Below are 22,905 nucleotides of genomic sequence, written 5' to 3'. Positions count from 1 at the left end.
TCACTGCAAAGTCTTTGGATCAATGACAATCCAGCAGTAGTAGGTACAGCTACTGTCCAGATTATAGTCACTAAGAGAAACCAGAGGTCTTGAGAGTAATCTGAGTGTAGGCCGGGGACAAGAAATCTGTAAGATGAACCTGGGCCATTTCATTAAAAAAAGCAAGGGAACTATGAAAGCCTAATGAGTCCTATCGTAGGAACAGGAGAGTACCATTAGGGAGTGAGGCAATATGAGCATCAAAACAAATACTGACCACAATATAGGTAAGTATATGAATATGAATATAACATGAGTTAATCATTACACACGCACACATATGCACCTGCTTGGTGACTCTTGAAGGTTGCTAGAGCACTCTCTCATTACTTTGAAAACTAATGAATTAAGAGAAATAATAAAGTACTTATTCTTTTTTATTTAGTCTTAAAAACTAAATAGTGTATGAGAGAAAGTTACTCACAGAGGAATCCCAGCTAATACAGGCAATAACATGTTAGAAGATAACCCTAGTGAAAGTGTGTATCTAAGTAATGATTATATGTGGATGCTGAAACCAGGGCATGAAAGACATGGAGAACAGTTTCATGGAGCAATGAGACTAATGGATAATTTTAACCTTACTAAAAGTGTGCCAACACACATTATTCACTTCTGGATATGAGGTAACAAGAAATGGACACCCCATCCAATGAGCTGATCTTGCAGACAGAAGGAGAGAAAAAAAATTAAGCCTAAAGTTAAGCAAGTCTCTAAACCTCATTACCTATCATTGTACTGCCAGATTGTAAGGCACATCTGGGGATAAAGGAGCAAGTTCTAAGAGACCAGGGACAGTCAATCAGTCAAATCCATAATACTGGACACTCTACAAGACAAACATCCTAGTTTCTCCAACAAACCAAAGACATTTTTAAAAAAGGAGGAAAAAGAGGAGGAGGCGGTGCTTTTATAGAGTATGAGATGTAACAACAACAAAAAAGCATGTCATCAAAAGTTTTCAGTTGAGTAAGGCCTGTATTTGGGACTTTTTTGTGGTTTCTGAGAATGATTACAGCAGAAGGATCTTGTATGTGTTCTGGGATTGTTGAGTGAGTGATACAGGGTCTTTGTGGGAGACTTGGGGAGTTCCAAGCACTACAGGGAAAACTTGATTTGCTATTCGTCGCCTTTAGCCTGGATCATGGACCTGACTTAGCTTACAGCTGCAGTTTTCTATTCAGCAAGGGTCAAAAGTGGACTTTTATACAACTGTTCTAATACTCCAAACCTCTGCAATTTTAATTCAATGAAGTAATGAATAAAGCTGTTGTAGGACGTTCTGCAGTCGAAGGGAAATTCCTTCTTGCCACAATCAGCTTGAAGACAAGTCACTACTGTGGTTTCACCAGACAGACTGATTAAAAGAAATGCCCCAGTCTGTGACATGAAAAAGGAATGGACTAGCTTTTAATATCACATTCACTTACTGAAAAAAATTATGGACTACCACCCATGTATACACACTGTACATGTTCACTCATAGAAACTGCACCTGGAGCCTTTCAGATTCTTGAACCACAGTATCTCCAAAGTGTTAGTCACTCCATTGTGTCCGACTCTTTGTGACCCCATGGACTGTAGTCCTCCAGGCTCCTCTGTCCACGGATTCTCAAGGCAAGAATACTGGAGTGGGTAGCCATTCCCTTCTCCAGGAGATCTTTCCGACCCACGGATTGAAGCTGGGTCTCCTGCCTTTTAGGCAGATTCTTTACCTACAATCTGAGCCACCAGGGAAGTCCCACTATCTCCAAGTGTACACACTATTTCTGCCAAAAGTCTTGTAGACATTTAGGTAATGAAGTTTTTCAGGGAGGGACTGTCCTTTGGCATGGCCTTCCTTATATTGTAACAGTGCTTGTAGAAGCTTGTCTTTACAAGTGTCGTGTTTCTAAAAAAAAAAAAAAATTGATCTTCAGATAAAAATACAAAAAAAAAAAATAGAAAAGTGCAAACTGCAAATTTTAAATATTCATTGCCTATATATTCTGTCATAAATTTAGAGATGGAGGCAATCAAATGCGGAAATCAAAATCATCTAAAGTTATTTCCTCTCCCTTCACTCACATATTCAATTGGTTGCCAGGCATATCTATTCAATCCTATTCTGTGTTGTGTGTGCTCAATCGAGTCTGACTCTTTGCAGCCCCATAGACTGTAGCCCGCCATGCTCCTCTGTTCATGGGATTCTCCAGGCAAGAATATTGGAGTGGGTTGCCATTTCCTGCTCCAGGGGATCCTCCCAACCCAGTGATTGAACCCATGTCTCCTGTGTCTCCTGCATTGCAGGTGGATTTTTCACTAGTTCCACCAGGGAAGCACATGCCTATTTTAAGCCTCCTTGTTCCAGGAAAATTAAAACATTTCCCCAAGTTTCCTCCCTATCTCTGTCTGCTCCATACCCAATCATTCGCACTGATGCCCAAGAAATATTTATAAAAAAATCTTATCAGTTTACTCTTCTGCTTAAAACTCTTCAATGATTTTCTATTGAATCTTCACATTACTGTCCAAGCCCCTGTGTGTCATTTAAGACTTCTTACAAGTAGACCATAGTATTCTCCTCCAGATTGATCTACCCCATTCCACCATCATCTGTAACCCACAATTCAGCTGCACTAGATTATGTTCAGTTTCTAAAACATGTCCTACTGCCTTATTTTTGTATAATATGGTTATCAAATTTTCTGCATTAGAACCATCTGGACAGCCAGGCACTTATGCAGACTTCTAAGCCCCATGTCCAAGTGTTTTGATTTAGTGATTTGAGTTGACACTCAAAAGATATACATTAAAAACACTGACTCCTCATAAGAAAATGAAGACGCAAAGAGGTGCAAATTTGTATGTTTTTCTCCTGTTAATCTAAGATCAGTTTAATTCTCAGGTCCAGCCAAAAACTCTAAGAGGGTAAAGCTGAAATTTTACCTTCCCTACGAAAGTGAGGGAGAGATAAAGACTTTCTCAGACAAACAAAAATGATAAACTATGTCAACAGCAGACTTGACTTGCAAGGAATATAAAAGAAGTTCTTCAGAGAAAAGAAAATTACATCAGAAACTCAGATATACATGAAGAAAGAAGAGCATTAGAGAAGAAATAAATGAAAGCAAAGTAAAAAAAAATAAAAAATAAAATAAAAACACTGACTCCAAATGATTAGGATGAATAGTTGAATCACACATTGAGGAACACTTGGCAAGTTGAATTGTCTTGTTGGTACAGCTTTCCTTGACCCACCTCAAGCAAGTTTAACCATTTGTCCCTTGGGCTTGGCTATACCTAATACAACTCCTAGACACACTAATACAGTATTTCTTTTCCTAGGAGTTTCATTGTTAGAGTGTTTGGGTTTTTCAAGCAAAATTAAGAGGATTTTCTTTCATTTTAAAATGTATTATTATACCCACTGTATACTATGTAGAAAATAAAAGAAAAACATAAGGATATATAAACAATCTAGTATTTCACCATCAAGTGATTAACAACGTTTGTCTCCTTGAGGTGGAAATAACTTAGTCAAGAGGATTGAGCATTTTTATGCTCTCAGTATACACTAACAAATTGCATTACAAAGTTAATCAATTTATCCCCACCTAAGAATCTAAGAATGCATGCAAATGCCCAACAAATGGGTTTAAAATAAACAGAAAAATCACTTAGTTATAATTAAGTGGTATCTAATCATTATTGGATTATTAGGTATCTAACAACAGACTATTCCGGTCATAACCAGTATTTTGGTCATCTGATGCTAACAGTCGACTCAGTGGAAAAGCCCCTGGTGCTGGGAAAGACTGAGGGCAGTAGGAGAAGAAGGTATCAGAGGATGAGAGGGCTGGATGGCATCACTGCTGCAATGGACATGAACTTGGGCAAACTCTGGGAGATGGTGAGGGACAGGGAAGCCTCGCGTGCTGCAGTCCATGGGGTCACAAAGAAGCGGACATGACTGGGCAACTGAGCAACAACAACAACAGATTTTAGACTAGCTTCCTTGCTGGCTCTGAAGGTAAAGAATCAACCTGAAATGAAGGAGACCCAGGTTCGATCCCTGGGTCAGGAAGATCCCCTGAAGAAGGGAATGGCTACCTACTCCAGTGTTCTTATCTAAAGAATAAAGAAGCCCATGGACAGAGGAACCTGGCAGGCTAGAGTTCATGGCATCACAGAGTCAAACATAGTTGAATGACTAACACACTTAATCATTATTTTAGTTGGTATTTCCAAGATTATTACTAAATGTTGCACTTAAAATTATTTATTTCCTCTCATTAAAGGTTATATTTTCCTTTAAACTTAGCTTATAATGTTAACATAAAAATAGTGCTAATATTTTTATAATTTAAATTTTAATCATGAGTTGCTTCAAACATATAAAAAATTACAGGAAACCGTATAACTGACCCAATTTAAAAACAAGATTGGAGTTTGCCGAATTTGTTTCAGTTGCTTTTTCTGTTTTCAGAAATGAAATGTAAACAGAGCTTAAGACTCAAATGTTCCTCTGTCATCCTCTCTCTCCCTCACTCTCCTAAGAGTAACTGATCTAATACTGGAGTATGTGGAAATTTTAATGCTTGTATTGTAAGTATGTTCACCCACAGCAATATGAAGCACAGACGCACGTGTCTTAAAATTACTTATATGGTGTCACACGCTGTGTATCCATTGTCATCATGCATTGCTACCATGATGTTGTGAAAGTGAAAGTGTCAGTCACTCAGTTGTGTCCAACTCTTTGCAACCCCACGCTCTGTAGACCACCAGGCTTCTCTGTCCATGGGATTCTCCAGACAAGAATACTGGAGTGGGCTGCCATTTCCTCCTCCAAGGGATATTCTTGACCGGGGAATTGAACCTGGGTCTCCTGGATTGCAGGCAGATTCTTACTGTCTGAGCCACTGGGGAGCCCATTACGTTTTAGGTATAAGTCTATAAATACACACTGTTACATGTAGAAGCTCTTCATTTATGTTGACTTCACAATGTTATCCCAGTACATGAATATAGTACAGTACATGAATATAGTACAGTATATTCATCCATTTCCCTATTGGTGGATATTTCCAAATTTTTGCTTTTGTAAACAATATAATAACAAATGTTTATATACACATCTCATTGTACACATATATGGACCTAGAAATGAGGTTGCTAGTTAAAACATGTTGACATTAATACCATTAAGCAGCAATGTATACAAATTTCTATTTCTTCAAGTTTTCGACAACACTGAGCAGTCTCAGTCTTTAATTTGTTGCCATTCATATAACTGAGAAATTGTACCTCCCTGTTGTTTAATTTTATTCTCCTGAGTAATGATGTTGAAAATAAGTTTTTCCTATTTTGTTGGACATTGTCATTTCCTCTTCTATAGGTTGTCCATTTGTATTTCTCCCACTTTTGCATTTGACTCTGTATTATTAATTTGTATATTTTTATGTATTCTGGGTAAGAATCCTTTGTTAAGTTACATAATTTACAGATATTTTCTTCCAATTTGAGGAAGATGTTATTTTGTTTTTCCTCTGCAAGTTGAATTGTGATGCCATATTATTTCATGATGTCATTAAGCAGGGTTCATTTAGCATTTTCTCAGCTCCTAAATTGATTATGTGACATCCTTACAAGTAAACAGGGTGTATGATACTTGTGCCAAAGCCCAGTAGATATTTCCTCAAAACACAGTAACATTTTGAAAAAAGCAATAAGAAAAGTGCCATGTACTATAATAATTAATACAGAGAATATAAAAAGAAGCAATATTAGAAAAATCACTGGTTAAGAGTTTCTCCTAACTAAAAACATATGACTATATATTCAAGAAGCTCTACATACTCCAAACAGGATAAATCCAAAGATAAATACCACTGGCCACATCTCAGCCAAACTTCTGAAAACTAAAGTCAAATTGCAAATATTCATTTACCTAGAAAAAACAGACATAATATCCCCAAATGAGCATCAAAAAAAACTGGTGACTGATATTTCAAAAGAAACCATGAAAGTCAGAAAACGACAGACTAACTTTTTAAAGTTCTAAGCAAACAAACCCTGCAAACCAGTAATTGTATACCCAGCAAAAATATCCTTCAAAACGGAAGGACAAATGAAGATGTTTACATAAAACAAGATCCAAGAGAACTTGTCAGCAGATGTGTACTACAGAAAACATTAATGGGAATTCTGAAGAAACATGATCCCAGATGGAAGCATGTAAGTGCAAAATGAAATAAATGAAAGCACTAGAAAATATGTGTGAAAAACCATAAATGAATATTTTGTTTAAATGTATTGAGTGCTATATCTTATGCATTTAAAATATATAGGTTCTAGATACACGGAATTAATAGCACCAAAGGTAGGAGTGTTGGTAAATGGAATTAAATCCTTTCCAGCTTTTTGTATACTTTGGGAAATATTACAATTTACTAGCTAGAATACATATAGTAATCTAAGAGAAAGAAGAACAAAATATATAGAGCTAAAGAGTAAAGAGAGGAAAAGATAGGCTTATAGGAAAAATGGAATGTTTAATCCAAAGGAAATCAAGAAAAAAGAAATGAAGAAACAAAAGATGGGACAATTAGAAAATAATGGCAAGACAGTTGACTTAAACCCAACTAAGTAATATTATTAAATATAAATTGGCTGAACACTCCAATTAAAGGAAGAAATGGTCATATTGAATTAAAAAACAAAATTCAAGACCCAACTCAATAGTGTTTATAAAAGACATGCTTTATATACACATCATAAATATCTGAAATATCTGAAAATAAAAATAGAAAGATATACCGCATAAACACTAACTATAATAAAATGCTTTGTTAATCTCAGACAAATACTTTGAGACAAGGAGAAGTCAGAACAAAAAGAGACTTTCACAGCATTAAAGGGTTGATTTAATTAATAGGAGGATATAATAATTATAAATGTCTACATGCTTAATAAAAAATTTAATACATGAAAGAAAAATTGAGATAATTAAAAGGAGAAATAGACATATGTATAATTGTAGCATATAATTTGATATTTAAATGCATTTCCTTCATAAATGAAAAAGCAGGAAAAATTAATGAGATAGGAAATTTAAACAACAAAATACTACACCTAACACATTCAGAATAAATATCGGTTTTAAGCCTATATGGAATATTTACCAAATGGACTTGCTGATCCATAGGTAAGTCTCAAAATACTCCAAATAATCAAAATCACAAAGAATATATTTCCTGATTACAAAATGAAAGTAGACATTTATAACAGAAAGATAGTTGGAAAACCTCTGAGTGTTTGGAAATTCAGTTCAGTTCAGTTGCTCAGTCATGTCTGACTCTTTGTGACCCCATGGACCGCAGCATGCCAGGCTTCCCTGTCCATCGCCAACTCCCAGAGTTTACTCAAATTTATGTCCATTGAGTCAGTGATGCCATACAATCATCTCATCCTCTGTTGCCCCTTTCTTCTCCCACCTTCAATCTTTCCCAGCATTAGGGTCTTTTCAAATGAGTCAGTTCTTCGCATCAGGTGGCCATAATATCTGAGTTTCAGCTTCAGCATCAGTCGTTCCAATGAATATTCAGGACTGATTTCCTTTAGGATGAACTGGTTGGATCTCCTTGCAGTCCAAGGGACTCTCAAGAGTCTTCTCCACACCACTGTTCAAAAGCATCAATTCTTCGGTGCTCAGCTTTCTTTACAGTCCAACTCTCACATCCATACATGACTACTGGAAAAACCATAGCTTTGACTAGATGGACCTTTGTTGGCAAAGCAATGTCTCTGCTTTTTAATATGCTCTCTAGGTTGGTCAAAACTTTTCTTCCAAGGAGCAAGCATCTTTTAATTTCATGGTTGCACTCATCATCTTCAGTGATTTTGGAGCCCCCCCCCCCCAAAATAAAGTCTCTCACTGTTTCCACCATTTCCCCATCTATTTGCCATGAAGTGATGGGACCAGATGCCATGATCTTAGTTTTCTGAATGTTGAGTTTTAAGCCAACTTTTTCACTCTCCTCTTTCACTTGCATCAAGAGGCTCTTTAGTTCTTCTTTGCTTTCTGCCATAAGAGTGGTGTCATCTGTGTATCTGAGGTTATTGATATTTCTCCTGGCAAACTTGATTCCAGCTTGTGCTTCATCTAGCCCAGCATTTCTCATGATGTACTCTGCATAGAAGTTAAATAAGCAGGGTGACAATATACAGCCTTGATACACTCTCTTTCCTATTTGGAACCAGTCTGTTGTTCCAGGTCCAGTTCTAACTGTTGCTTTCTGACCTGCATACAGACTTCTCAAGAGAGAGGTCAGGTGGTCTGGTATTCCCATCTATTTAAGAATTTTTCACATTTAATTTGTAAATTAAACACATACTATTACATAAGAGAATACAGTTCAGCTAATGTAAATAAAAATCTGGCATATCAAAAATCAGGATGTGAGTTAAAATAGTGATTATTTTAATCACTGTAGCTCTGAATTAGTAGTCAAAAGGAAGAAAGAGGGCTTCCCTGGTGGCTCAGTGGTAACGAAACCACCTGCCAATGCAGGAAACACGGGTTGGATCCTTGATCCGTGAAGTTCCCACATGCCGTAGAGCAACTAAGTCCATGTGTCACATCTGCTGGGCCTGTGCTCCTGTTTCCAGGAGGCAAAACTACTGAGCCCATGTGCCACAGCAACTGAAGCCTGGGCATTCTAGAGCCAAGCCCATGCTCCACGAAGAGATGTCACTGCAGTGAGAAGCCCGCAATCCACAGCTAGACAGTACCCCTTCTCTCTACAGCTAGAGAAAAGCCCACACGGTGATGAAGACCCAGCACAGCCAAAATTAAATAAGCAAAATTAGTTTTTAAAAGAAAGATTTAAAAAGTTCTAATCTTCCATCTCAAGAAATCAGAAAACTTAACCGTACTAAACACATATTTAAGTACCCCAAAAAGTGTAGAAGAAAGGAATTTAATAAAATAACAATAATGAAAATGCTTAGAAAACTGACACAAATTTCAAGAAAATAGTCAACATTTTTTTCTTTGAAAAGATTAACCAAATATTTTGTTAATAGCAAGATTTTATTTATTTTATTTTTTCATTTATTTTTATTAGTTGGAGGCTAATTACTTTACAATATTGTAGTGGGTTTTGTCATACATTGACATGAATCAGCCATGGATTTTAAAGAAAAAAATGAACATAAATTATTACCATCACAAATAGAAAATCAGGCAATATTGTAAATTATGAAGATGTTAAATATAACATTAATGGATATTATTAACAAATTCATAATGATAAATTTGGCAACTTAGATGAAACAGGAAAATCCCTTTAAAAATAAAAATGACAAAATGTGAATAGCTATATAATTTTAGGGGTCCAGAACAAAGTAACAATTAGAGAATCCTTGTTCAAACACTAATTAAGAATTTTTAAATGGTTACAATAAAAGATTAAACCAAGAACAGAACCCTTATACATGCATGTGACCACATGGGCTGCATGCCCATTAAGCTGGACCTGTTTCCAAAACTAACATAAAAACAGGAAGACATTCTGAACATTCCCATCTGTTAAAGAAAGTGAAGCCACAATTCCACTTTAGCACAAAGAAAACTTTAGGCTCAGAGGGATACACTGGTAAATTACTCCAGACATTTAAGAAGAAATAATCCCAACTTCCAAAATCTCTTCTAGAAGATAATAAAAAAGAAATAATTCCCATTTTCAAGATAAAAGTCACTGGTAAAGTATTACAAGGAAGAAAAATTATAGGTCAATTTCTTCCTTGTGAAAGATGCATAAGACGTGAACAAGCAAGTACAAAGTCAAATCCAGTAATATACAACACATCATGAGTAACTGACATATATCCTAGTGGTGGTGTACAACAGTTGTAACATAAGAAAATCAATCATTGTAATGGGCCACATTAGCAAAATAAATGACAAATCGCATGATCATTTTAAAAGATGCACAAAAGGCATTTGATAAAATTCAGTGTCAATTCATTGTTAAAAGAAACTCAACAAGCTAGGACTAGAGGAGATCCTCCTTCACCTGAAAAAGGGTGCCCACAAAAACCTACAGTTAACATCATAATTAATGTTGAAATCTATGAAATTTAAGCTACATGAAGAGACGAAGCAACACATCAAGGGGAGAGAGTGAAAAGGTGGTAGGACCAATAGACTGGAGTATCTGTTGTTCAGTTGCCAAGTCACTGACTCTTGCTACCTCATGGACTGCAGCACGGCAGGCTTCCCTGCCCCTCACCATCTCCTGGAGTTTGCCTAAGTTCATGTCTATTGAATTGGTGATGTCTTCCAACCATCTCATCCCCTGTTTCCCTCTTCTTCTGCCTTCAATCTTTCCCAGCATCAGGGTCTTTTCCAATTAGACAGTTCTTTGCATCAGGTGGCCAAAGTATTGGTGTTTCAGCTTTAGCATCAGTCCTTCCAATGAGTATGTAGGGTTGATTTCCTTTAAGATTGACTGGTTTCATCTCCTTGCTGTCCGATGGACTCTTAAGAGTGTCTCCAGCACCGTAGTTTGAAAGCATTAATTTCTCAGCACTCTGCCTTCTTTATGATCCAGCTCTGACATCTGTACATGTCTATGGAAAGACTAGTAGTCTTGACTCTATGGATCTTTATCAGCAAAGTGATGTCTTTGCTTTTTAACACACTATCTAGGTTTGTCATAGACTGGAGTATATTGCTATTGAAATCTATTGCTGGTATTTGTTTTCCTCTGTGACTTAGTCTTTTTGCCTGAAACCCCAGAGGATTTTTCTTTAACTTTATAGTCTAACAATTTATTGAGTAATATATCAAAATTGACCAAAATTTAAATATTTTACAGTTGCTTTTCTTCTTGCCAGGCCACTTACATTATTTATACATGAACATGATTTGCTTTGCTTATTTTACTTAAGTATACTCATATACAAGTATATGTTTTATACTTATATCTAGTATTTTCCTTTTGAATGGTTCATGTCCTGGATGTTCTTGGTTTAACAAGAATGAGCATCCTTGTGGAGCACTATGAGGGGTTTGGGGGGCTCGGGGGGCTTCCTAGAGTTCTTAGGAATGCTCTTTTCTGTTGGTGCACAGAATTGCAAAGACTTTACACACTGGCGTGTCCTCTACTTCTGTGCTTCTTGTACTTTTCATGAGATTCTTGCTTTCCATCATTTTCTTCCTTTTCTCCATTCACTGTCAAGCCTCCAAAGGATATTTACTTCTTTTAGATTGCCTCACTGTCATCCTGGGCTCCCATGTAGTTCAGTGGTAAATTATTTGCCTGCCAATGCAGGGGGCGCAGGTTTGAACCCTGGCTTGGCAAGATCTCCCAGAGAAGGAAATGACAACCCACTCCAGTATTCTTGCCTGGGGAATCTCACGGACATAGGAGCATGGTGGGCTACAGTCCACGGGGTTGCAAAAGACACGACGTGGCAGCTAAAACAACAACAGTAACACGCCACTTTAAACTATGCCTTCCCACGACGGCCACCTCTGGTTCTTCAGTTTCCATATCTTTTCTCCTCCCCAACTCCCTAAGAGTCATGGCTTTGATCCACCAAGTCTCAGACTCCAGTTTGGGTAAAACCCTCTTTTCTTTTCTGGGTGTAATATTATCTGTATTTCACTAATTTGAGGAACCCACCACACTCCCCCTTTTTTTGGCACAATCTTCACATTACTTCCCCAGTTACATGTGATCTGAAGTTTGTATAGTCCCTTTCTCCTAATTTTGCTCTAGATGTGAGTTACGGATGGTTCTTTTATATCTCTTTTATATATGGATCCATACATCCTCAGAGGGTATGTGGAGAAACTATTACTTAAGTAACCACTATTATCCTAGGGAAACCTGATGTCCCAAACATCGTTTTAAAACTGAAATAATCAAGGTTTAAGAACCATAGGTCAATTTTCCTTTTTTAAACCTATTCTGATATTTATGTTCATACCTCTTAATGTGTACAGAATATAAATTACAATTGACTCTTGAACAACACACGTTTGAACTGCACAGGCCCATTTATATGCAGGCTTTTAAAAATAAATATACTACCCATATTTTCATCTTACAGATCTTTGAATTAACTGTGTTTGGGGAAAAGTTTCTGTTTGACTAGAGATCACATTATGTGGAATCAAAAGAACTGGGGTTTGAGTTCTGATTCTATCTAACCTTTCTGCTTCCTGCCCTTGGGTTAGTCCTTTATTAATTCCTTTGTTTCTGAGGCACAGAGGGTAGTACACATATTTTGGCTTGCACAAAAGCAGGTGCTACTAATCCCTGAGTTGTTCAAGGGTCAACTCTATGTGTTGACACTACCTTCAGAGTCTAAGCACCTTAACCCCATGAATCCATTTATAACTTTATCTTACCTATTATTTGAGGCTAATAGATTCTTCAGTGAAGATAGAAATTTGCAGTGGAGGCCAGCTGTTCCCCTCTGAGACTAAAATGGAGGTTAATCTTATATTAATTTTATATTTTGCTTTAACAGTTCTTTTGATATTTGATACTAAAGATGTCTGTCTTAACCATCCTCTCCTGAAAGATTTTCATCTGAATCACAGCACTGTAATTCTCATGACAAATTGATATTCTGCATTATGTTTTAATCTTTTCAGAAAACTTCTACTTGTAAAATACATTTTGTTTTATATAGAGGTTGTTCAGCTCTAATTTTAAACAAGATATTCTCAGTCATTTTTTGTTTCTTGAGCTTATTTGAGCGAGAAGAATGATGGTATACCACCAATTTAATTATTACCTGCTAAACAAAACTTTTGTTTTAAATAGTAGTCTACAATTTTAAGCGAACAACCAAAGCTATTTACAACTTTTTAACAAATATTGCTGTCTGCAATAAAATGTTATGTTATAAATCAAACTTTTGTATGCAAATGTCACTTCTTGTAACTAATAATCAAGGTGAGCCTTAATTCAAGATTACGAGTTATGCTTCAAGGAGGTAATTATCTTTAAAATCAGGATATTTCTGAATTATTGTCATTGGTTGAAACATTTAACTACTGAAGACCAGTATTTGCCCTTCTTAGAAAATAGACAAATGGTTATTTCTTGACTTTCTTTCTAAAGATTTATATTAATTTTTATAATATCACAGCATTTCATTCCTCTTTAAAAAGCAATTTCTTCACTATATTGATACATTTACTTTCCAGGTTAATTTCAAAATCTATTTTTCAAGCTAAAAATACTCCCATCCCATTAGTTGGGTTTGCATAGTATCTACACTTTTATTTGCAAAATAACTGTCATGTGTAATACAAGAAATCTGTCAGTAACACAAGGTATGCGGTTAGGGCCATGTATATTTCTACCTCCTTTATATTATAAAATCATAGTATGACTCTTTTTTTCCAGATCTTATTATCAGGACATAGATAGTCCAGTACAAATCTATGAGAATTCTTGCCTCACTTGAGTAATGGGAGCTAGAAGACTTCCTCACTTACATATGAGAGTTCTAGGTATCCAACTTGAGAGTCACGGAGAAGCTGCCCCTCTGTCCACGGCCCCTGTTATCCTTTTATAAAATAGGATGTGCTATCAGCAATCATCTGCAACTCTGTCTGGCTTCTCTGTGCTGTAATGCAGTTTTCTCAGCCACTTGTCCAAATCAACTGGCCTTACAAAGGACTGTGGGCTCAGATTGCATCTATAGCCTGTTCCCTCATGTTGAAGTCAGGGATGCTCCTCTCTAAGGCACACCCAGGCCTAATGGGCTCACTCACAGCCACCTTCTCCTGAGGTGTTCTTTGGAGATGCTGAGTCTGAAAGGAATAAGATATGTTACAGTGGGGATGTCTGTAACCCCTGTGCCAATAATTCCCCAGGATTCTAAGCCCTATGGAAATAAAAGGCTGACAAAACCCTCTCTTCCTATAATGGAGTTAGGTTAGACAGTCTAAGGATAGTTATGATAAATACATGCATCTCATTCCTTTTTAGGGATGACAACCCTAAATACCTACCCACTTACTTCAAGGGTGTGTTACCTTTACCCTCTTAAAGATGAAGAAACAGGTGGGACACATAAGGACCTCTCTGGTAGGGCATTATATCAGAATAACAAAAATCACTCCTTGGTACTTCATTATTTATATTTAAAGTTTATTTTTCATGTTTTTTTTAAAGTTTTGTTTTTTTGTGTAAGTAGAGCATCTTATAATTTCCACATTCTAACTGGTAATTACTGTTGAATAGAAAAGATATGATTTTGGCCTAGTTATTTTTTCATTTTTAAAAAATTTATGACCTAGTTTTCTTGTTTGATTAATCAGAAAATTTAAAAAAAATTCTGATTAATCAAACAAGAAAACTTACTATTTCAGTTGATTTTTTAAATTGTTCTACAAAGATTCACAAAATTTGCAATAATAATTGTATCTCCTTGTTACTAATATCTAAACTCCTTGTTCTTTTTCTTGCCTTGTAGGATTAGCTGATATTTCCAGAAACAATGATACATAATAGTAAGTATATATATCTGTTTATTTCTGACCTTTATCAACATACCCTTTGTGTCTTATAGTTAACTATACATTGATTACAAGTTTGAATTAATATTATTTATCAGATTAATGAAACACAATCATCTCCCTAATTTATTACAAGATTTTTCTTAATGTGAAGAGATCATGGATCAAGTTAGACAGATTTTCAGCAAATAAATGTGATATTTTATCTCCCTTGAAATTTGATATTAATAGATATGAATAGATTAATAGCTAAATTAATAGATATCTCAACATGAGCTTGCCTATAAATTTTTTTAAATTTTTATTACAAGATATTTGCTTTCTAGTATTGTGCTGGTTTCTGCCATACATCAGCATGAATCAGCCACACACATACATCCATCCCCTCCTTCTTCAACCTCCCTCCCATCTCCCACCCCATCCCACCCCTCTAGGTTATCACAGAGCACTGGGCTGACCTCCCTGTGTTGCAAAGCAAATTCCCACAGGCTATCTGTTTTACGTATGGTAATGTGGGTGTTTCCACGCCACTCTCTCAATTCACCCCCTCTCCCTCCCGCACCGTGCCCACAAGTCCCTTCTCTGTGTCGGCGTCTCCACTATTACCCTGCTAGTAGGTTCATCAGCACTGTCTTTCTAGATTCCATAACACGCATTAATATACAATATTTGTCTTTCTCTTTCTGACTTACTCAGTGTAATAGGCCCCAGGTTCATCCACCTCATTAGAATGCATTCTTTTTTAAAGCTGAGTAACATTCCATTGTGTACATGTACCACAAGTTCCGTATCCATTCATCTGTCGATGGACATCTAGGCTGCTTCCATGTCTTAAGCTGTTGTAGAAAGTGCTGCAACAAACACTGGCGTACATGTATCTCTTTCAGGCATGGTATTCTCAGAGTATATGTCCAGTAGTCAGATTGCTGGGTCATATGGTATTTCTATGCTTAATTTTTAAAGGAATCGTCATAGTGTTTTCTATAGCGGTTGCATTCTATAAATTCTTAAAATAAACCATATATAAACATTAAAACTTTAACCAAGCTCTGAATTCAATTTGATCATTTTAAAGGAATTTTATCTAAAATCTGTAGTTTTTCTCTTTCTAATGCTCTCTCAAATTTTGGCATTAGTGTTTTGTTGAACAAAAAAAAGTGTGTTGTAAAATATTCTCTCTTTTTCTATGCTCTGGAATTTTATAATATTATAAGGTCTATTTATTTGTGTTTAAGATGGATTTAATAACTCACATATTAAGCTGTCTAAACCTAGCACTCTTAAAGGAAATTCTTTGTCAACCTTTTCCATTTGATTTATAACTTTTGATTTATTCAGGCTTTCTATATCTTCCTGGGTTGATTTTGGCAATCAATCTTTTCCTTTAAAGTAATTTGATGGAAGCTTCAAAAGTTTTAGCAATAAAATTTACACCAAATTTTTAAAGACAAAATTTTCATTAATTTTATCCTTGTTTACAGCTTCACTAGACTTTTAAATAAACAAATATCCAATTAAACATGGTTCTGCCCTTCGTATGTGTTCTAATAAATTAATTTTTGCTTTTATCTTTATTAATTCCACCATATTCTTTTCATAAGTGTGCAAAGTTTTTTTCTTACATGAAATTTTTTACATGAAATATTTTAAATATAGTAAGAAATGAACTATAAAAGTAGATATCTGTGGTTAAATTCAAATAAATTCATGCAAAAAAATAAAAGAAACAGTAACACTAGTTTTAGGTGAGGAGGTTAAAATATGATAGAATTGAACTGAAAAATTACGTTTAAGTGGAAAGTAAATTGATTAGAATGTAAGTATTGCAGGAACATAAACGTATTTACTGATACATGATTTAGGTTAAAGAGAAAAGATAAAATTAGAAACATAATCATTTCAAATAAGGACAAGAAAGGGGCAAAAGAGAGTCAAAGAGTCCAAAGCCAGGACAAACAGAAAGTAGTACAATATCAGTGTTAGGAATAAATATAACAGTAACTACATTACATGCACATGGAAGAAATTCTAAAGACAATTTTCCTGGAATAAACAATAGATTGCAGATCTCTGTTGTTCAGCAGAGACAAATCTAAAACATAAATAGACAAAAGGTAGTATATATTACTATAAGGCCAGAATTCCATCCAATATTCACAATTAAAAAATCAATTCACCAGAAAGATGTAACTATTCTGTTTCTATGCATCTAGGAACAAATCATTATTTATGTATCTATCTTGCTACAGCAAACCTGAAAAACTTTACTGAATTAAAAGGCTAAATGAACAAATATACTGTTAATATACAGAATATAGAACACTGCCCCCAAGCTGCAGAATTCATATTTTCCTACAGAAGGGGTCAGCAAACTTGATCTGTAAAGAGCCAGATGGTAAATATTTTAGCCTTTGCAGGACACAGTATCTGCCACAACTTCTCAACTCCAGCCACCACTGTAGTATAAAAGCAGCGATGTTGTTGTTTAGTCACTAAGTCGAGTCTGACTCTTCGCGACCCTATGGATTGTAGCCCGCCAGGCTCCTCTGTCCATGAAATTTCCTAGGCAGCAATACTGGAATGGGTTACCCTTTCCATCTCCAGGGGATCTTTCCAACCCAGGGATCAAACCTGCGTCTCTTATGTTTCCTGCATTGGCAGGTGGATTCTTTCCACTGAGCCATCTAGGATGCCTGTAAAAGCAGGCATGAACAATGCATAAATACACAGGTGTGACTGTGTTCTAATAAAACTTTATTAACAAAGGTACCTAGCAGATTTAGCCTGTAGGCCATAGTTTGCTAATCCTTGCTCTTAAGTACATGTTGAACATTAATGAAAATTACCACCTAACCATGGAACAAGACTCAACCAATTTCAAGGTACTGCTATCACATAAGCCACATTCTTTGAAAACAATACAGTTAACTTAGTTAGTAGCCATAAAAAAGTTAACTAGAAAATCACTTGTGTTTGGAAATTTAGAAAAACACTATGGGTCAGAAAGGAAATAATTGGAAATCAGAAAATATTTTGAACTATATAATGATGAAAATATTACATAAAACTCACAGAAAGCAGCTAAGAAGTTGCTAGAGAAAAACTGGTGGCATTTAATGCATGTATTAGAAAATCTGAAAGGTTTAAACTAATGAGTTGAATGACCTCAGTAAAAATTGAGATTATAAAGATTGGATAATCAAATAAGACTCACATGAATAAGAGATCAAGCTTTATTAAGGATGCAAATAGTCAAACAGCACAGTCAAATCACACAGAGAGGAGCAGGACCTCGACTTGGGCATTCTCTAGTCTGTTTTTTTCTACCTCAGATATTCTCCGGCTCAGAGCACTCACAGCGAAGGCACTATTTAGGCCATAAACCATCTCTGCTTTATACTCAGATGCTTATAGCTTACATGATATTTTTCAGGCAGTCAAGTCCTACAAATCCATAGATTTCGGGTTTCTTTAAGCGATTCTATTTAACTAGGCACACCTTGATAAAAGCCTTTCATAGATAATGCCTATTTTTCTACAAAACCACTCGGTTTGTTTACTATGAAGCCTGTCATCAACATGTTTACAAGGAGATTAGACCGGGATATCTTCCTTCACTCTTTTCCAGCAACGCTTCCTCCCCTGACCAGCAGAGTAGATGTGATGCAGACTTTTTGACTTAATCATTTATTTCCCAAGAAACTAGAGTCAGAACAATGAAATGAAGCTCATAACAAAACAAAGCCCCCAAACATAGTATGGCAGAAGAATTAAAGAGGTTGAAGCAAAGAGAAATGGACAGACACCAGAAACACAACTGAATGCTGAGGAAACTGGAATTATTAGTAAAACTGATAGACTTCTGGAAAGACTAACAAAATGAAAGCAAAGGAAAATATCAAAAGACTAGATGTGAATAGAGATTAAAGGGATATTAAGAGCAATTTTGCCACAATTTCTATGACAACAAATGAGAAATCTTAAATGGACACGGTCCTAGGGGAGAACTGCAGCCAAGTAAGTGATCACAGAGAAAAGTGAGTAAAGGATTGTGGGGCGCCATGAATGCTGATAACTAATCAGGAAAGAAAAGGTGGGAGTAAGTCTAACAGAATGGAGTGTTTCTGGGGCATGCTCAAGGTAGAAATGAAACACCTAACACAAATCAGGAAGCAAAAAAAAAAAGAGAGAGAGAGAGAGGGCTTTCCGGGTGGTGCTAGTGGTAAAAATCCCATTTGCCAACGCAGGAGACATAAAAGACACAGGCTCAATCCCTGGGTCGGGAAGATCCCTGAAGGAGGAAATGGCAACCCACCCCAGCATTTTTAAAACATTTATTTAATTTTAATTGAAGGGTAATTGCTTTACAATATTGGTTTGATTTCTGCCATACACCAACATGAATTAACCATAGGTATACATATGTCCCCTCCCTCCCACCTCCCACCCTTTTTCACCCCTCTAGGTTGTTACACCCCAGCATTTTTGCCTGGAAAATTCCATGGACAGAGGAACACACAAAGAAGAGAAGATGGGAAACAATCATCTGTGATACCTGGGAGTCAAAGGACATCATTTACAGCTGAGAAGTCAAGCAGCAGGACTAGTAACACATTCACAAATACAAACACCAAGATCAACTGTTGACTAAAGCTGAGCAGTTCAGCTCTCAGTGGAAGGGGCAACCTAAGTTAACTTTACTGTAGCTCACAGGAGAGGGCTGATGGTAGGGGCTAAGGTTTCCCCGGTGACTCAGCTGTTAAAAAGAATCTGCCCGCAATGCAGGAGACATAGGAGACATGGGTTTGATTCCTGGGTCCAGGAAGATCCCCTGCAGAAGGAAATGGCAACCCACTCCAGCATTCTTGCCTGGAGAATCCCACGGACAGAGGAGCCTGGCAGCCAACAGTCCATGGGACCACAAAGAGCGGAACATGACTGAGCATGCACCCACACAGGGAGGGGCTAAAGAGGGAACTGAGAGCATTTTATAAAAATAAAAATGTCAAGTAGCCAGTAGAAATGAAATAAACTCTGAACTATCTGAGGGTTGGGATAAAAAGCAAAGAAAATAGAACATTTAGTGAAATACACATATTTTAAAAAATAGAAGAGATTTCCAGTTTCTAGTCACTAACATAGAACTTGAAAGTTATTATTCTGTCCTTCCAATAAGATAAAAGCTGAACAAACTAAAATTTAACAACTCTTCTTAGATCCAGATAACTGAGGTCACAGGGTAAATGGCCACCTTGAAAACTAAAAAGAAAGGTGAATTCAGAAATCCCAGAGGTCCAGCAGCAGAAGCCCATTGCTCACACCAACAACTGATAGGAACACTTACATAAAAACTGACCTCTTGCTGGAGGCTGAGCATGGGCTAGTTCAAGAGATTAAAGACACTTGGGGACTCAACCTTACAGAGTTAAACACAGTCTTCCCACATGATCCCCAATTCACACTCCAACGTAGTTACATAATGAGTTGAAAACTTAGATCCACAAAAAACCTACACACAAGTCTTCTTCTCAATTTACACTTGCTGAAAATCTGAAATAACCAGGATGCCTTTCAGTAGGTGAATGGATAAACAAAATACCATTCCTTTCACTGAATGGAATATTATTAACAATAAAAAGCTATCAAGCCACCAAAAGACACAAAGAAAACCCAAATGCATGTTGCTAAGTAAAAATGGCCAGTTTAGAAAAGCTACATCTCATATGATTCTAATTAAATGACATTCTGGAAGAGATGACACTATAGAGACAACAGATATCAGTGGTTGCCAGCAGTTAGAAGGGAGATAGGGAGGAATACATAGGTACAGTGGATTCTTAGGACAATGAAACTATTTTGTATGGTACTTTAATGGTGGATACATGACATTATGCATGGGTCAAAACCTACAGAATGCACAACATAAAGAGTGACCCTAATCCAAACTATGGACTTTAATTATAATGCACCAATATTATTTCATGAATTATAACAATTATATCACACTAATGCATGCCATTAATAATAGGGGAAATTGTAAGCAAAAGAGGGGTAAAAATGGGAACTCTGTACTGTGTGCTCAATTTTTCTACAAAACCAAATCTTCTCTAAAATATAGTCTATTAATTAAAAAACAGAATAAATAATGTAACACTATGAAAGGATCCAAACACACCTTCATATCAGTGACAGTAATTTGATTTAAATCATATGGAAAAGAAAAGATTAGACCACAAAGAAAAACCTCCTTCTGTACTATATACAACAGACAAATATAAAAGTAATCTGACTGAGTTCTAATGAGGTGGATGAAACTGGAGCCTATTATACAGAGTGAAGTGAGACAGAAAGAAAAACACCAATATAGTATATTAAGGCATATATATATATATATGGAATTTAGAAAGATGGTAACAATGACCCTATATGCAAGGCAGCAAAAGAGACACAGATGTAAAGAACAGAGTTTTGGACTCTGTGGGAGAAGGTGAGGGTGGGATGATTTGAGAGAATAACAATGAAACATGTACATTATCATATGTGAAATAAATGACCAGTCCAAGTTCAATGCATGAAACAAGGCACTCAAAACTGGTGTACTGGGATGACCCTGAGGGATGGGGTGGGGAGGTAGATGGGAGGGGGGTTCTTGATGGGGGATACATGTGCACCCGTGGCTGATTCATGTCAATGGATGGCAAAAACCACCACAATATTGTAAAGTAATTAGCCTCCAATTAAAACAAATAAATTAATTTTAAAAATTAGTGAAAAGAAAAATAAATAAAAGTAATCTGATTCAAAGTCAAAAATAAAAGAAGTCAAGGCAAGTAAAAAGGAAAAAGACAGCATGCTTAGAGACACAGTAGAATAAATGGTTATAAACTAGGCTTAAATAAGACAAAGAAGGACATAATATTGATATAATGGTAAGAGATATGACAATGAAAAGATAGTAGCTATGAATGTGTATGCATTTATGACACAGAATCAGTTTTCATGCAGCTGAAATTATAAGCGATGTTGGAGGGACCAGTCAGTTATACATGTGAAGTCAACAAAGTGTCAACAAAGAAGTCCAGTCTTCTTCAGGACTACCTAAATGGTATTTTCCAGGTGACAGATCTGAAGCTTACAGGGTTTTGAGACTACCTTTATACTTTGGTGGCTCAGAAGAATCCTGAGTTTGATTCCTGGGCCAGGAAGATCCCCTGGAGAAGGAAATGGCAACCCACTCCAGTATTCTTGCCTGGAAATCCCATGGACAGAGGAGCCTGGTGAGCTATAGTCCATGACGTTGCAAAGAGTCGGACACTAAGGAGCAACTAACACTTATATAAAGAAGGTAATTTACAAATTCAAAATTAGGTGACAAAGTACTTATTTTGAATGAGAAAGGAAATGCCAGTGAAATATTTGAGCCTGGGAGATACAAATTCCCTTCTTTTCTGAGGTCTCTAGGAAAACTCTGTACAGACAGGCTTCTTGATTGCACCCTGGCTCCCCTACCTGCAAACACTCTGTAACTCCCAACAGACAACACCCACTATTCACAGGCGGAAAGCCCTTGGATTTTATTCTCCACCTGTAAATCTTCCTCTTTACCATGACTATTATTCTCTAGTGCTCACAAGCGCATAGGATGAGGGGGTTCCAGAGGACCTCTGTGAGCCCCAAGCCTCTCACAACAATGAATGCCTTCATTTTTGACTCTCAAAAACACAAACATTTCTCTTTGGAAACTCCTTCCTTTATAGTCTAACTGCTTTAAACCCTTGTTTCCCACCTCGCTATCTTCTAGCCTTGGCCATCAGTTCCAGTTTGCAATCCCTGAGTTTCTGAATAGAATCTTCAGGTAGAGGTGGAAGGTGGACTTTGGAGCTAATGACGTTAAAGGGCTGATGGGGAAAGTGGGCCCTAACAGTGAAGTAGGTAGAAAATATTGGTCTTAGGTCTTCTTTGTATTAAGTTTCACCTCCTCCTAACCTATATCCTAAATAAAACGATACTTTCTGTCTGGAGTTGTAAAAAAACAAAAAAGGCAAAACTTTACTCCCCTACTTCCATTATATGATAGTTTCCAAGAAGATGAGAAATAACCAATTTTCACACTATTCTGTCTTTATTCATCTCATATCTTGGGGAGGTGGAGTATACCTTGAATACATTTTTTCAGGAAGGTTACATCGATGGTATATTTTCTGAAAAACTTTTGAGTGTCTTTCTTTGTTTTCATATATGAGGAAGAACATGTCTGGGATATCATTCACTTCCAGCTCATATACACATTATCCAATTGCTATGTCATTTAGTGTCTAGGAGAAGAATTCTAT

The 22,905-nt window shown here is 36.4% G+C and overlaps 1 protein-coding gene across 3 annotated transcripts in view; it reads right to left on the bottom strand.

Annotated features, from left to right (window-relative positions):
* The window catches only part of GNGT1 (G protein subunit gamma transducin 1), a 265,934-nt gene that overhangs the window by 30,158 nt on the left and 212,871 nt on the right, over positions 1 to 22,905 (bottom strand). The window lies entirely within an intron of this gene.

Source organism: Cervus elaphus, chromosome 18 (genome assembly GCF_910594005.1).
Source record: "Cervus elaphus chromosome 18, mCerEla1.1, whole genome shotgun sequence".
Classification (NCBI taxonomy): Eukaryota; Metazoa; Chordata; class Mammalia; order Artiodactyla; family Cervidae; genus Cervus; species Cervus elaphus.
Note: the sequence above shows the minus strand (reverse complement) of the source record. Positions and strands in the feature narration are given on the sequence as shown.